The sequence below is a fragment of the Pseudophryne corroboree genome, unplaced genomic scaffold, assembly GCF_028390025.1.
Source record: "Pseudophryne corroboree isolate aPseCor3 unplaced genomic scaffold, aPseCor3.hap2 scaffold_121, whole genome shotgun sequence".
Taxonomy (NCBI): Eukaryota; Metazoa; Chordata; class Amphibia; order Anura; family Myobatrachidae; genus Pseudophryne; species Pseudophryne corroboree.
This window is the reverse complement of record NW_026967835.1, coordinates 538,214-552,350: the sequence shown is the minus strand read 5'-3', so window position 1 is coordinate 552,350 and position 14,137 is coordinate 538,214. Positions and strand designations below refer to the sequence as shown.

At 46.2% G+C, this 14,137-nt stretch overlaps 15 non-coding genes and 2 pseudogenes across 15 annotated transcripts; 12 read left to right on the top strand and 5 right to left on the bottom strand.

The window, feature by feature from the left end:
* Window positions 1-616: 616 nt before the first annotated feature.
* On the top strand, window positions 617-690 carry TRNAN-AUU (transfer RNA asparagine (anticodon AUU)). The gene has a single exon. It is a non-coding gene; the product is annotated as a tRNA-Asn (tRNA).
* A 5,349-nt stretch (window positions 691-6,039) lies between these two features.
* LOC134992053 (U5 spliceosomal RNA) lies at window positions 6,040-6,155 on the bottom strand. Its single transcript, XR_010196247.1, has one exon. It is a non-coding gene; the product is annotated as a U5 spliceosomal RNA (small nuclear RNA).
* A 275-nt stretch (window positions 6,156-6,430) lies between these two features.
* LOC134991976 (U5 spliceosomal RNA) lies at window positions 6,431-6,546 on the bottom strand. Its single transcript, XR_010196175.1, has one exon. It is a non-coding gene; the product is annotated as a U5 spliceosomal RNA (small nuclear RNA).
* A 274-nt stretch (window positions 6,547-6,820) lies between these two features.
* On the bottom strand, window positions 6,821-6,936 carry LOC134992042 (U5 spliceosomal RNA). The gene has a single exon (XR_010196236.1). It is a non-coding gene; the product is annotated as a U5 spliceosomal RNA (small nuclear RNA).
* A 286-nt stretch (window positions 6,937-7,222) lies between these two features.
* On the bottom strand, window positions 7,223-7,338 carry LOC134991996 (U5 spliceosomal RNA). The gene has a single exon (XR_010196194.1). It is a non-coding gene; the product is annotated as a U5 spliceosomal RNA (small nuclear RNA).
* A 270-nt stretch (window positions 7,339-7,608) lies between these two features.
* On the bottom strand, window positions 7,609-7,724 carry LOC134991985 (U5 spliceosomal RNA). Its single transcript, XR_010196184.1, has one exon. It is a non-coding gene; the product is annotated as a U5 spliceosomal RNA (small nuclear RNA).
* Window positions 7,725-7,868: 144 nt separating this feature from the next.
* Window positions 7,869-8,031, top strand: LOC134992493 (U1 spliceosomal RNA). Its single transcript, XR_010196652.1, has one exon. It is a non-coding gene; the product is annotated as a U1 spliceosomal RNA (small nuclear RNA).
* Window positions 8,032-8,702: 671 nt separating this feature from the next.
* LOC134992257 (U1 spliceosomal RNA) lies at window positions 8,703-8,866 on the top strand. The gene has a single exon (XR_010196441.1). It is a non-coding gene; the product is annotated as a U1 spliceosomal RNA (small nuclear RNA).
* A 152-nt stretch (window positions 8,867-9,018) lies between these two features.
* LOC134992541 (U1 spliceosomal RNA) lies at window positions 9,019-9,173 on the top strand (annotated as a pseudogene).
* A 679-nt stretch (window positions 9,174-9,852) lies between these two features.
* LOC134992092 (U1 spliceosomal RNA) lies at window positions 9,853-10,016 on the top strand. Its single transcript, XR_010196285.1, has one exon. It is a non-coding gene; the product is annotated as a U1 spliceosomal RNA (small nuclear RNA).
* Window positions 10,017-10,168: 152 nt separating this feature from the next.
* Window positions 10,169-10,331, top strand: LOC134992576 (U1 spliceosomal RNA). The gene has a single exon (XR_010196720.1). It is a non-coding gene; the product is annotated as a U1 spliceosomal RNA (small nuclear RNA).
* A 670-nt stretch (window positions 10,332-11,001) lies between these two features.
* Window positions 11,002-11,165, top strand: LOC134992317 (U1 spliceosomal RNA). The gene has a single exon (XR_010196497.1). It is a non-coding gene; the product is annotated as a U1 spliceosomal RNA (small nuclear RNA).
* A 152-nt stretch (window positions 11,166-11,317) lies between these two features.
* On the top strand, window positions 11,318-11,480 carry LOC134992504 (U1 spliceosomal RNA). Its single transcript, XR_010196663.1, has one exon. It is a non-coding gene; the product is annotated as a U1 spliceosomal RNA (small nuclear RNA).
* A 670-nt stretch (window positions 11,481-12,150) lies between these two features.
* On the top strand, window positions 12,151-12,314 carry LOC134992316 (U1 spliceosomal RNA). Its single transcript, XR_010196496.1, has one exon. It is a non-coding gene; the product is annotated as a U1 spliceosomal RNA (small nuclear RNA).
* Window positions 12,315-12,466: 152 nt separating this feature from the next.
* Window positions 12,467-12,629, top strand: LOC134992515 (U1 spliceosomal RNA). Its single transcript, XR_010196673.1, has one exon. It is a non-coding gene; the product is annotated as a U1 spliceosomal RNA (small nuclear RNA).
* A 614-nt stretch (window positions 12,630-13,243) lies between these two features.
* Window positions 13,244-13,407, top strand: LOC134992089 (U1 spliceosomal RNA). The gene has a single exon (XR_010196282.1). It is a non-coding gene; the product is annotated as a U1 spliceosomal RNA (small nuclear RNA).
* Window positions 13,408-13,559: 152 nt separating this feature from the next.
* Window positions 13,560-13,701, top strand: LOC134992526 (U1 spliceosomal RNA; annotated as a pseudogene).
* Window positions 13,702-14,137: the final 436 nt, after the last annotated feature.

Below are 14,137 nucleotides of genomic sequence, written 5' to 3'. Positions count from 1 at the left end.
AGTCTGTTTAATGTGAAAACAAGGTGATATCTAATCAGCACACAGGTAAGGAATTAAGAAAATCTTTCTTTATGGGTGAAGATGTTTCTCAAAAAATTGTTGCACCAAAGCATCATTGAAATTCAAGTGGAAAGATGATTTTAATATATCACTTGTACATTTTGTACTGCTCTTCTGGTGACAATGTAGTTTGTTTTTGTCAATTACCATTTTAATAATAGGGTAAAGAAAATTAAGTGGATTTTTGAAAGAAAACAATACTGTCAATATACTATTAAAACAAATTAAAATGGTAAAAGTTATTGTACTTTAAGTAAAAATAAAAGAGCCAAAATATCAATCCCAGTTTTGGATTACTTTAATTAACAAAAAACAATGCATATAGCAGAAGATAGTTTCAATCTGCCTACCTCTGGGTTATGGGCCCAGCATGCTTCCGTTGCAGTACTCTGCTGCTTATGTAAGTGCAAGAGATCCTGAAGCACTCACTCATCATGGGAAAGTAGCAATGTGTTTCTTACAAAAACTCTCCAGATTATTGACTTTTTAAAGTTTTTCTAGGAAACGTTCTAGATTGATGCTTATTAGCCTTTGTCAGAATAAACTTTTACGAGGTGTCTCTGTGGTGCAATCGGTTAGCATGTTTGGCTATTAACCAAAAGGTTGGTGGTTCAATCCCACCCAGGGATGTAATTGACCTTGTGATCAGATTTTGGTGATCTTTAAGTAGACAAGTCAAAATTTCAAACCCCCTCTTATGATGTAGGGTACCTGGCCTTCTCTGATGTAATCAGAGTTAGATTTGATTAAGTGATTTTATAAAAAACAGCTAGGAAGCACAATTTAGCAGTGGGTTGCAGAGAAAAAAAAATTATGCTGGCAGAAAAGTCCAATTGAGTGATTAAACAGCTCTTCATTTTCTGACTTTATTTTTATGCTAACAAATTTGCTCTCTGAAAAGTGTCCACAAAGCCAAGTCTCTGATTAACACCTTTGTAGGAATGTTTTTTCACCTATTACTGAATTAAACTTGCTACATTGGAAAGGCAGCAAGATGCATCCTCATTTCAATGTCTACTGAAATAATACAGGTTGACACCAGGAAACATAAACGTTACTGCATCCTTGCTGCTTTCTCATGTGGAAGTCTGTTTAATGTGAAAACAAGGTAATATCTAATCAGCACACAGGTAAGGAATTAAGAAAATCTTTCTTTATGGGTGAAGATGTTTCTCACAAAATTGTTGTCCCAATGCATCATTGAAATTCAAGATGGAAGATGATTTTAATATATCACTTGTACATTTTGCATTGCTCTTCTGGTGACAATGTAGTTTGTTTTTGTCAATTACCATTTCAGTAATAGGGTAAAGAAAATTAAGTGCATTTTTTAAAGAAAACAATGCTGTCAATATACTATTAAAACAAATTAAAATGATAAAAGTTATTGTACTTTAAGTAAAAATAAAAGAGCCAAAATATCAATCCCAGTTTTTGATTACTTTAATTATAAAAAAAAAATGCACATAGCAGAGGATAGTTTCGATCAATCGACCTCTGGGTTATGGGCCTAGCATCCTTCCATTGCACTACTCTGCTGCTCATGGAAGTCCGAGAGATCCTGAAGACTAAATTGATTAAAGGCCTAAAAGTACTGGACTATAAGGAAAGACTTACTAGGCTGAATATGTATACACTAGAAAAGAGGTGCCTAAGAGGAGATATTATTAATATCTTCAAATATGTAAAGATACATAACAAAGAGTTATCAGAGGAATTATTTATTAAAAGAACACGTGGTCACTCGCTGCGACTGGAGGAAAGTTCAGAACGCAATGGAGGAAAGGGTTCTTAACTGTTAGGGCAATCAGGATGTGGAATTCCCTGCCAGGGAAGGTGGTAATGGCGGACTCTGTAATTGGATTTAAAAAAGGAATGGATACATTTCTGAATGAAAAAGCTATCCAAGGTTATAATACTTAAAATATCAACAAGGTTAATCCGGGGGTAACATGAGTTATAGTAGCTAACTAGTCATAAAACATTATTCAGCAAGTATGTAGAATCATCACAACTTAAAACAGGTTGAACACGATGGGCAATTTGCCTCTATTCAACCTCAAAAACTATGTTACTATATGTTACTATATTACTGTAGTATACAGAACACCACAATGCAATGAGCAGTGATAGTGAGCACTGATGAGGATACTAGAACTGACACTGAGCAGCAAGATGCAGCACTGGACTATTAGTAATGTACTGTAGTATGCTGAGCACCACAATGCAGCACAAGACAATGAGCAGTGATACTGAGCACTGATGAGGATACTACTGAGAACTGACACTGAGCAGGAGAGACACACTACTAGTATTACTGAGCAGCAATAAGTAACCACTGATACTGAGCACTGATATTGAGATTTCCACTGAGAGAACATAGCCACGTCCTCTCCGCTCTCTCTTCAATGCACGAGTAAAAATGGCGGCAACGCGCAGCTCTATATATAATATCCGAATCTCGCGAGAATCCGACAGCGGGATGATGACATTTTCCCTTGTTCAGGTTTTCCGAGTCAGGCGGGAACAACCGAGCCTGCCTCAGACCAGTGTAAACAACGTGGAGTTCGTGGGGAATTCGGTTCTCGGAGAACCGAACCCGCTCCTCTCTACCTTATACCCATCAATTTTTTTTATTTTCAATCTAAGCCCCTGCAGTTTTCTGTAAGCATCTGCTTCGCTATCATGATCAACAAGTCACAAGGGCAAACACTCAGGGCTTGAGGCATAGATCTTTGGACCAGCTGCTACAAGCATGGCAGAGGTGTCACTATCACTGGTGACACCCAGAGAGGTGGCGAGGGAGATTGTAATGCAGTGCGTGCAAATAAGCAGCGCAATGGTAAAAAGGAGGCATGATTTCATAGGTAGGGGCGTGGCCTGGTGGCCTGAATCTACATTTTGTTGCTCCGGGTGTCCCGGGGGTTGGGGGCTGCACCCGGGGACTAGTGTGTAAGCGGTGCTGGCTCCTGCACAGTGACAGGGCATGGCCACCCAGTATGACACCTCCCTTCTTGACCATGCTGTAATTGCAGTCGCACTGCAGTTCAGCGTGATCATAAACAATGGTGTAGCCTCCTGCTGGTGCAGACTGTATGTGCGCGCAGGAAGCCGCCACCATTTTTGTGATCACAGCGGCTGAATGTGATGTCATACAGCCGCTGTGACCACGCCCCCTGTGTCTCCTCCATTGCAGACCCCATTTTGAAGCCTTGCCCCCGCACTGCTCCATCTCTGACTTGGAAATGGAGTGTTGCTGACCCCACTCTCCCCCCCTGCCCCGATTGACAGGCAGAGGCGATCGCATGCAGGCACATGCATATGCTCTTAGCAATTTTTGCAGTTGGATCGCTTATTGTGATTGCAATCCAACCTGAATCAGGCCCTATTACCTATCACAATGCGCTGCGGGCAGTACAAAATTGGGTTAATATAGGAGAAAAACCCCCAGACCTGTGCTCCTTAACTGTACCTGGTGGCTAGTGGAGCGGCTGCCCAGTAATCAGTGTCCACCCCAGTGCGCACACGGCCCACCCCCTACGGCCACGCTCCCCTTTATCAGCGGCCTCGTGATCCGGAAGGGCGGTGTGTGTGTGTGACTGACCTTAGGAAGAAACCGGAGCCTCCGCTGCAGTGACCCAGCAACCAGGGCACGGGAGTATACAGCGCCGCTGGGAGTGATGAAGCTGCAGTAAAGATGTCTATTAGACCTAGCCTGCTGCAGCCCTTGTAGATTATCAAAAAACAAGTTCTTCTTTTCTTGTCAAAATTAATAGCTAAGAATAGGCTGCCTGAGGCAGGCCCCTGTTAAGTGGCCTGCTACTGAAGGCACCAACTACAAACTACATGGAAGCGGGGTTATAGAGGAGGATGCGCTGAGCATCTTGGGAACAGTCAAAAGCTTTGAGCCGGTTGGTGCCTCAGATCAAGATCCTACTCTACACCCCAATGTGAATCCTTGTGGAGTCCAGTGTACCCCACAGAAGAAATTAATGTGTCACACCCATTGGCAGCAACCTAAGAATAGCTGCTGACGGGCACAATTGAGAAAGGAAGGGGGGGGGGCATTTGAATCCAGCACATAGATGCAATTCAAATATGTAATTTGTACCTTCCTATTTTAAAATATAATGGATGAACCTCACCCTGTGAGAACAATCTTCATGATCAAGAGATCTAATATGTAAAATAAGTATGAGTTGGGATAGGGCTGGGGAGGGTGGCAGCTCGGGCAGCCCCTCCCCCGTCAAGTTAAGGAGATTCAACTGAGGAAGCACAAGGGAACTCTCGTCTGGGGACAACAACTGCAGGGAGACCACATCTTTTCAGATGAACATGGGAGGGCGGAAGGCTGCCTAATACTTAAGCACCATCAAATATCAAACCATATCCAACAACTAGTACAAGCATTCCTGGGGGAAGGTCTGCAGCAGACGGATTTGCATACGGTGATGTCATCCAAGCAGTGGGCCAAAGTTGGCTGGAACCCTCTGCATATAAAAAGAGAAAAGGGGCATGCAGGGCATGGCGGCCTTTTGCAGTGCTTGGATGACCCCTAGTTCGCATTAAACACCCCCACCCTCCTTTGGTGTGGGGCTCATGTTGGCCATGCCCCATCCCCTGAAGCATTCATGCTGATTTCTTGCAACAGCTGGGCACTGTAACAGCTCCAGAGCTGCTCTGTAAGGCAAGTAAAAGGGTGTGGGCCCTGCAGCACCACCTGTAGTTCGCATTGTGCGTTGGAAGGCACAAAGTAAGCAGACGGGAGGAGAAGTCAGGATAGTACACAAGGGCATCCTTTTTTCTTAGTCCATAGAGGATGCTGGGGTCACATTAAGAACCATGGGGTATAGACGGGATCCGCAAGAGACATGGGCACTTTAAGACTTTCAAAGGGTGTGAACTGGCTCCTCCCTCTTTGCCCCTCCTCCAGAATCCAGTTATAGGAACTGTGCCCAGGGAGACGGACATTTCGAGGAAAGGATTTATTGTTAAACTAAGGTGAGCATCTTACCAGCTCACACCTTAAGCATGCCGCAGAACGTGGCATTCAACAGAACACAAGCCAACGGCATGAACAATTGCAGCAAAAAGCTGACCAGAACCGTAACACAACATGTGTATAACCACAAGTAATAACTGCAGACACAGTATGGACTGGGACGGGTGCCCAGCATCCTCTACGTACTAAGAGAAAAGGATTTACCGGTAGGTATTAAAATCCTATTTTCTCATACGACCTAGAGGATGCTGGGGTCACATTAAGAACCATGGGGTTATACCAAAGCTCTTGAACGGGTGGGAGAGTGCGTACGACTCTGCAGCACCGAATGACCCAACTTGAGGTTATCATCAGCCAAGGTATCAAACTTGTAAAACTTAGCAAAAGTGTTTACTAAATAGCTGCTCTGCAAAGTTGCAATGCCGAGACTCCCCGACCAGCTGCCCAGGATGAACCCACCTTTCTAGTAGAATGGGTCTTCACCTAATTCAGTAACGGCAATCCTGCCGTGGAATGAGCATGCTGAATCTTACCACAGATCCAGCGCATAATGGTCTGCATGGAAGCAGGACACCCAATCCTGTTGGGAGCATACAGGACAAACAGAGCCTCTGTTTTCCTAATCTGAACCGTTCTGGTGACATAAATTTTCAAAGTTCTGACCACAGCCAGAGACTTTGACTCAACGAAGGTGTCAGTGGCCAAAGACACCATGTGGAAAGATGAACCACCTTTGGCAGAAATTGTTGATGTGTCCTCAATTCTGCTCTATCTTCATGAAAGATCAAATAAAGGCTCTTGTGATACTGCATGGTTTGTACTGTTTTCCATGTGCTCCCAGATCTTTCAAGCAAGTAGCATGGTCAAGAAAGTTCTGTTTGAAAAGAAACAAACATTTACTGTCATTGTTATGCAAATAAACTTACATTAAAGCTAACAAGAAAGCACACTCGTTCTGTCTTTAAACTGATAAAAGAAACCCCAATAATATGGGGCATGCAAAAATTGAGATAAAACTCAGTTTTGCTCCTCTCCACGGAAATCTTTAATAAAAGGCGAAATATTTGTTAGTTCTGAAGAGAAACCAGAGCATGACCAAGATTCCACCTGTCGCCTGAGTGCCATGCCAGCAGTTCTCATTCAGCTCAAAGTGAGCACCCAATTTGAATGAAAGAAAGCAGATTTCTCACCAGGCTTCCCCTTGCTATAAACATGGTTTGTACTCTTTTCCATGTGCTCCCAGATCTTTCAAACAATTAGTGTGGTCAAGAAAGTTCTGTTTGAAAAGAAACAAACATTTACTGTCATTTCTATGCAAATGAGCTTACATTAAAGCACACTCGTTCTATCTTTAAACCGATAAAATAAAACCCCAATAAGATGGGGCATGCAAAAATTGAGATAAAACTCAGTTTTGCTCCTCTCCACGGAAATCTTTAGTAAAAGGCGAAAGATTTGTTCGTTCTGAAGAGAAACCAGAGCATGACCAAGATTCTACCTGTCGCCTGAGTGCCATGCCAGCAGTCCTCATTCAGCTCAAAGTGAGCACCCAATTTGAAAGAAAGAAAGCAGATTTCTCACCAGGCTTCCCCTTGCTATAAACATGGTTTGTACTCTTTTCCATGTGCTCCCAGATCTTTCAAGCAATTAGTATAGTCAAGAAAGTTCTGTTTGAAAAGAAACAAACATTTACTGTCATTTCTATGCAAATGAGCTTACATTAAAGCACACTCGTTCTATCTTTAAACTGATAAAAGAAACCCCAATAAGACGGGGCATGCAAAAATTGAGATAAAACTCAGTTTTGCTCCTCTCCACGGAAATCTTTAATAAAAGGTGAAAGATTTGTTCGTTCTGAAGAGAAACCAGAGCATGACTAAGATTCCACCTGTCGCCTGAGTGCCATGCCAGCAGTCCTCATTCAGCTCAAAATGAGCACCCAATTTGAAAGAAAGAAAGCAGATTTCTCACCAGACTTCCCCTTGCTATAAGCATGGTTTGTACTCTTTTCCATGTGCTCCCAGATCTTTCAAGCAATTAGTATGGTCAAGAAAGTTCTGCTTGAAAAGAAACAGACATTTATTGTCATTGTTATGCAAATAAACTTACATTAAAGCTAACAAGAAAGCACACTCGTTCTGTCTTTAATCTGATAAAAGAAACCCCAATAATATGGGGCATGCAAAAATTGAGATAAAGCTCAGTTTTGCTCCTCTCCACAGAAATCTTTAGTAAAAGGCGAAAGATTTGTTCGTTCTGAAGAGAAACCAGAGCATGACCAAGATTCCACCTGTCGCCTGAGTGCCGTGCCAGCAGTCCTCATTCAGATCAAAGTGAGCGCCCAATTTGAAAGAAAGCAGATTTCTCACCTGTCTTCTCCTTGCTATAAGCATGGTTTGTACTGTATTCCATGTGCTCCCAGATCTTTCAATCAAGTAGCATGGTCAAGAAAGTTCTGTTTGAAAAGAAACAAACATTTACTGTCATTTCTATGCAAATGAGCTTACATTAAAGCACACTCATTCTATCTTTAAACCGATAAAAGAAACCCCAAAAAGATGGGGCATGCAAAAATTGAGATAAAACTCGGTTTTGCTCCTCTCCACGGAAATCTTTAGTAAAAGGCGAAAGATTTGTTCGTTCTGAAGAGAAACCAGAGCATGACCAAGATTTTTATCTGAAAATATGTGTTCTCCCTGCAGTTGTTGTCCCCAGATGAGAGTTCCTTTGTGCTGACTCAGTTGAATCTCCTTTACTTGACAGGGGGATGCTCGAGCAGCGACCCTCCCCAGCTCTAGCCCAACTCCTACTTACCTGCCAGGTGAGATACTATGATCATGAAGGTGCTTCTCCCAGGGCAAGGCTCACCCATTGCACTCTGGGTGTGCTGCTTCTGCGATTTCCCCAAATGTGGGAAACTTGACTGCATAATTTGTGTTTCCCCTGGTCGGCTCTCGTATAATTCAGATCTCTTTGTCTCAGGTCTCTCTCCAGCCTAGTTTGCTGTCTGTTTCCACTTCTCTTTTCTTGAGCCGCTCCCTTCTATGCCCTTGCGCACTATCCTGACTTCTCCCGTCTGCTTACTTCGTGCCTTCCAACGCACAATGCAAACTACAGGTAGTGCTGCAGGGCCCACACCCTTTTACTTGCCTTACAGAGCGTCTCTGGAGCAGTTACAGTGCCCAGCTGCTGCAAGAAATCAGCTTGAATGCTTCAGGGGCTGGGGCATAGCCAACATGAGCCCCACACCGAAGGAGGGTGGAGGTGTGTAATGCGAACTAGGGGTCATCCAAGCGCCGCAAAAGGCCGCCATGCCCTGCACGCCCCTTGTCTCTTTTCATATGCAGACGAGGGTTGAAGCCAACTTTGACCCACTGTTTGGATGACATCACCATATGCAAATCCATCTGCTGCAGGCCTTCCCCCAGGAATGCTTGCACTAGTTGTTGCATTTGGTTTGTTGTTTGGGGGTGCTTCAGTATTAGGCAGCCTTCTGCCCTCCCATGTTCATCTGAAAATATGTGTTCTCCCTGCAGTTGTTGTCCCCAGATGAGAGTTCCCTTGTGCTGCCTCAGTTGAATCTCCTTTACTTGACAGAGATGTGCCTGAGCAGCGGCCCTCCCCAGCCCTATCCCAAATCATACTTATTTTGCATAGGCGATACCATGGTCATGAAGATTGTTCTCCCAGTGTGAGGTTCATTCATTGCATTCTGGGTATGCTGACCCCTGTGATTTCCCCAAATGTGGGAAACTCGACTGCATTATTTGTGGTAGTGGGGGACTGTGTTTGTGCTTTCCTCTGGTCAGCTCTGGTAAAAATCAGATTTCTTTATCTCAGATCTTCCTCTAGCCTTGTTCTTCTTTCGAGAGTTCCCTTGTGCTGCCTCAGTTGGATCTCTTTCACTTGACAGGGGGGTACCCGAGCAGCGACCCTCCCCAGCTCTAGCCCAACTCCTACTTACCTGCCAGGTGAGATACTATGATCATGAAGGTGCTTCTCCCAGGGCAAGGCTCACCCATTGCACTCTGGTTGTGCTGCCCCTGCGATTTCCCCAAATGTGGGAAACTTGACTGCATAATTTGTGTTTCCCTTGGTCGGCTCTCCTATAATTCAGATCTCTTTGTCTCAGGTCTCTCTCCAGCCTAGTTTGCTGTCTGTTTCCACTTCTCTTTTCTTGAGCTGCTCCCTTCTATGCCCTTGCGCACTATCCTGACTTCTCCCGTCTGCTTACTTCGTGCCTTCCAACGCACAATGCAAACTACAGGTAGTGCTGCAGGGCCCACACCCTTTTACTTGCCGTACAGAGCAGCTCTGGAGCAGTTACAGTGCCCAGCTGCTGCAAGAAATCAGCTTGAATGCTTCAGGGGCTGGGGCATAGCCAACATGAGCCCCACACCGAAGGAGGGTGGAGGTGTGTAATGCGAACTAGGGGTCAGCCAAGTGCCGCAAAAGGCCGCCATGCCCTGCACGCCCCTTTTCTCTTTTCATATGCAGACGAGGGTTGAAGCCAACTTTGACCCACTGCTTGGATGGCATCACCATATGCAAATCCATCTGCTGCAGGCCTTCCCCCAGGAATGCTTGCACTAGTTGTTGCATTTGGTTTGTTGTTTGGGGGTGCTTCAGTATTAGGCAGCCTTCTGCCCTCCCATGTTCATCTGAAAATATGTGTTCTCCCTGCAGTTGTTGTCCCCAGATGAGAGTTCCCTTGTGCTGCCTCAGTTGAATCTCCTTTACTTGACAGAGATGCGCCTGAGCAGCGGCCCTCCCCAGCCCTATCCCAAATCATACTTATTTTGCATAGGAGAGACCATGGTCTTGAAGATTGTTCTCCCAGGGTGAGGTTCATTCATTGCATTCTGGGTATGCTGACCCCTGTGATTTCCCCAAATGTGGGAAACTCAACTGCATTATTTGTGGTAGTGGGGGACTGTGTTTGTGCTTTCCTCTGGTCAGCTCTGGTAAAAGTCAGATTTATTTGTTTCAGATCTTCCTCTAGCCTTGTTCTTCTTTCGAGAGTTCCCTTGTGCTGCCTCAGTTGGATCTCCTTCACTTGACAGGGGTGTGCCCGAGCAGCGACCCTCCCCAGCTCTAGCCCAACTTCTACTTACCTGCCAGGTGAGATACTATAATCATGAAGGTGCTTCTCCCAGGGCAAGGCTCACCCATTGCACTCTGGATGTGCTGCCCCTGCGATTTCCCCAAATGTGGGAAACTTGACTGCATAATTTGTGTTTCCCCTGGTCGGCTCTCGTATAATTCAGATCTCTTTGTCTCAGGTCTCTCTCCAGCCTAGTTTGCTGTCTGTTTCCACTTCTCTTTTCTTAAGCCGCTCCATTCTATGGCCTTGCGCACTATCCTTACTTCTCCCGTCTGCTTACTTTGTGCCTTCCAATACACAATGCAAACTACAGGTAGTGCTGCAGGGCCCACACCCTTTTACTTGCCGTACAGAGCAGCTCTGGAGCTGTTACAGTGCCCAGCTACTGCAAGAAATCAGCTTGAATGCTTCAGGGGCTGGGGCATAGCCAACATGAGCCCCACACCGAAGGAGAATGGAGGTGTTTAATGCGAACTAGGGGTCATCCAAGCGCCGCAAAAGGCCGCCATGCCCTGCACGCCCCTTTTCTCTTTTCATATGCAGACGAGGGTTGAAGCCAACTTTGACCCACTGCTTGGATGACATCACCATATGCAAATCCATCTGCTGCAGGCCTTCCCCCAGGAATGCTTGCATAGTTGTTGCATTTGGTTTGTTGTTTGGGGGTGCTTCAGTATTAGGCAGCCTTCTGCCCTCCCATGTTCATCTGAAAATATGTGTTCTCCCTGCAGTTGTTGTCCCCAGATGAGAGTTCCCTTATGCTGCCTCAGTTGAATCTCCTTTACTTGACAGAGATGTGCCTGAGCAGCGGCCCTCCCCAGCCCTATCCCAAATCATACTTATTTTGCATAGGAGATACCATGGTCATGAAGATTATTCTCCCAGTGTGAGGTTCATTCATTGCATTCTGGGTATGCTGACCCCTGTGATTTCCCCAAATGTGGGAAACTCGACAGCATTATTTGTGGTAGTGGGGGACTGTGTTTGTGTTTTCCTCTGGTCAGCTCTGGTAAAAGTCAGATTTCTTTGTCTCAGATCTTCCTCTAGCCTTGTTCTTCTTTCGAGAATTCCCTTGTGCTGCCTCAGTTGGATCTCCTTCACTTGACAGGGGGGTACCCGAGCAGCGACCCTCCCCAGCTCTAGCCCAACTCCTACTTACCTGCCAGGTGAGATACTATGATCACGTAGGTGCTTCTCCCAGGGCAAGGCTCACCCATTGCACTCTGGGTGTGCTGCTCCTGCGATTTCCCCAAATGTGGGAAACTTGACTGCATAATTTGTGTTTCCCCTGGTCGGCTCTCGTATAATTCAGATCTCTTTGTCTCAGGTCTCTCTCCAGCCTAGTTTGCTGTCTGTTTCCACTTCTCTTTTCTTAAGCCGCTCCATTCTATGGCCTTGCGCACTATCCTTACTTCTCCCGTCTGCTTACTTTGTGCCTTCCAATGCACAATGCAAACTACAGGTAGTGCTGCAGGGCCCACACCCTTTTACTTGCCGTACAGAGCAGCTCTGGAGCTGTTACAGTGCCCAGCTACTGCAAGAAATCAGCTTGAATGCTTCAGGGGCTGGGGCATAGCCAACATGAGCCCCACACCGAAGGAGGGTGGAGGTGTTTAATGCGAACTAGGGGTCATCCAAGCGCCGCAAAAGGCCGCCATGCCCTGCACGCCCCTTTTCTCTTTTCATATGCAGACAAGGGTTGAAGCCAACTTTGACCCACTGCTTGGATGACATCACCATATGCAAATCCATCTGCTGCAGGCCTTCCCCCAGGAATGCTTGCACTAGTTGTTGCATTTGGTTTGTTGTTTGGGGGTGCTTCAGTATTAGGCAGCCTTCTGCCCTCCCATGTTCATCTGAAAATATGTGTTCTCCCTGCAGTTGTTGTCCCCAGTGAGAGTTCCCTTATGCTGCCTCAGTTGAATCTCCTTTAATTGACAGAGATGTGCCTGAGCAGCGGCCCTCCCCAGCCCTATCCCAAATCATACTTATTTTGCATAGGAGATACCATGGTCATGAAGATTATTCTCCCAGTGTGAGGTTCATTCATTGCATTCTGGGTATGCTGACCCCTGTGATTTCCCCAAATGTGGGAAACTCGACAGCATTATTTGTGGTAGTGGGGGACTGTGTTTGTGTTTTCCTCTGGTCAGCTCTGGTAAAAGTCAGATTTCTTTGTCTCAGATCTTCCTCTAGCCTTGTTCTTCTTTCGAGAATTCCCTTGTGCTGCCTCAGTTGGATCTCCTTCACTTGACAGGGGGGTACCCGAGCAGCGACCCTCCCCAGTTCTAGCCCAACTCCTACTTACCTGCCAGGTGAGATACTATGATCACGTAGGTGCTTCTCCCAGGGCAAGGCTCACCCATTGCACTCTGGGTGTGCTGCTCCTGCGATTTCCCCAAATGTGGGAAACTTGACTGCATAATTTGTGTTTCCCCTGGTCGGCTCTCGTATACTTCAGATCTCTTTGTCTCAGGTCTCTCTCCAGCCTAGTTTGCTGTCTGTTTCCACTTCTCTTTTCTTAAGTGCCTTCCAATGCACAATGCAAACTACAGGTAGTGCTGCAGGGCCCACACCCTTTTACTTGCCGTACAGAGCAGCTCTGGAGCTGTTACAGTGCCAAGCTGCTGCAAGAAATCAGCTTGAATGCTTCAGGGGCTGGGGCATAGCCAACATGAGCCCCACACCGAAGGAGGGTGGGGGTGTTTAATGCGAACTAAGGGTCATCAAACGCCGCAAAAGGCCGCCATGCCCTGCATACCCCTTTTCTCTTTTCATATGCAGATGAGGGTTCCAGCCAACTTTGGCCCACTGCTTGGATGACATCACCGTATGCAAATCCGTCTTCTGCAGAACTTCCCCCAGGAATGCTTGTACTAGTTGTTGCATTTGGTTTGTTGTTTGGGGGTGCTTCAGTATTAGGCAGCCTTCTGCCCTCCCATGTTCATCTGAAAATATGTGTTCTCCCTGCAGTTGTTGTCCCCAGATGGGAGTTCCCTTGTGCTGCCTCAGTTGAATCTCCTTTACTTGACAGAGATGTGCCTGAGCAGCGGCCCTCCCCAGCCCTATCCCAAATCATACTTATTTTGCATAGGAGATACCATGGTCATGAAGATTGTTCTCCGAGGGTGAGGTTCATTCATTGCATTTTGGGTATGCTGACCCCTGTGATTTCCCCAAATGTGGGAAACTCGACTGCATTATTTGTGGTAGTGGGGGACTGTGTTTGTGCTTTCCTCTGGTCAGCTCTGGTAAAAGTCAGATTTCTTTGTCTCAGATTTTCCTCTAGCCTTGTTCTTCTTTCGAGAGTTCCCTTGTGCTGCCTCAGTTGGATCTCCTTCACTTGACAGGGGGGTACCCGAGCAGCAACCCTCCCCAGCTCTAGCCCAACTCCTACTTACCTGCCAGGTGAGATACTATGATCATGAAGGTGCTTCTCCCAGGGCAAGGCTCACCCATTGCACTCTGGGTGTGCTGCTCCTGCGATTTCCCCAAATGTGGGACACTTGACTGCATAATTTGTGTTTCCCCTGGTCGGCTCTCATATAATTTAGATCTCTTTGTCTCAGGTCCCTCTCCAGCCTAGTTTGCTGCCTGTTTCCACTTCTCTTTTCTTGAGCCGCTCCCTTCTATGCCCTTGTGCACTATCCTGACTTCCCCGTCTGCTTACTTTGTGCCTTCCAACGCACAATGCAAAATACAGGTAGTGCTGCAGGGCCCACACCCTTTTACTTGCTTTACAGAGCAGCTCTGGAGCTGTTACAGTGCCCAGCTGCTGCAAGAAATCAGCTTGAATGCTTCAGGGGCTTGGGCATAGCCAACATGAGCCCCACACCGAAGGAGGGTGGAGGTGTTTAATGCGAACTAGGGGTCATCCAAGCGCCGCAAAAGGCCGCCATGCCCTGCACACCCCTTTTTTATTTTCATATGCAGACGAGGGTTGAAGCCAACTTTGACCCACTGCTTGGATG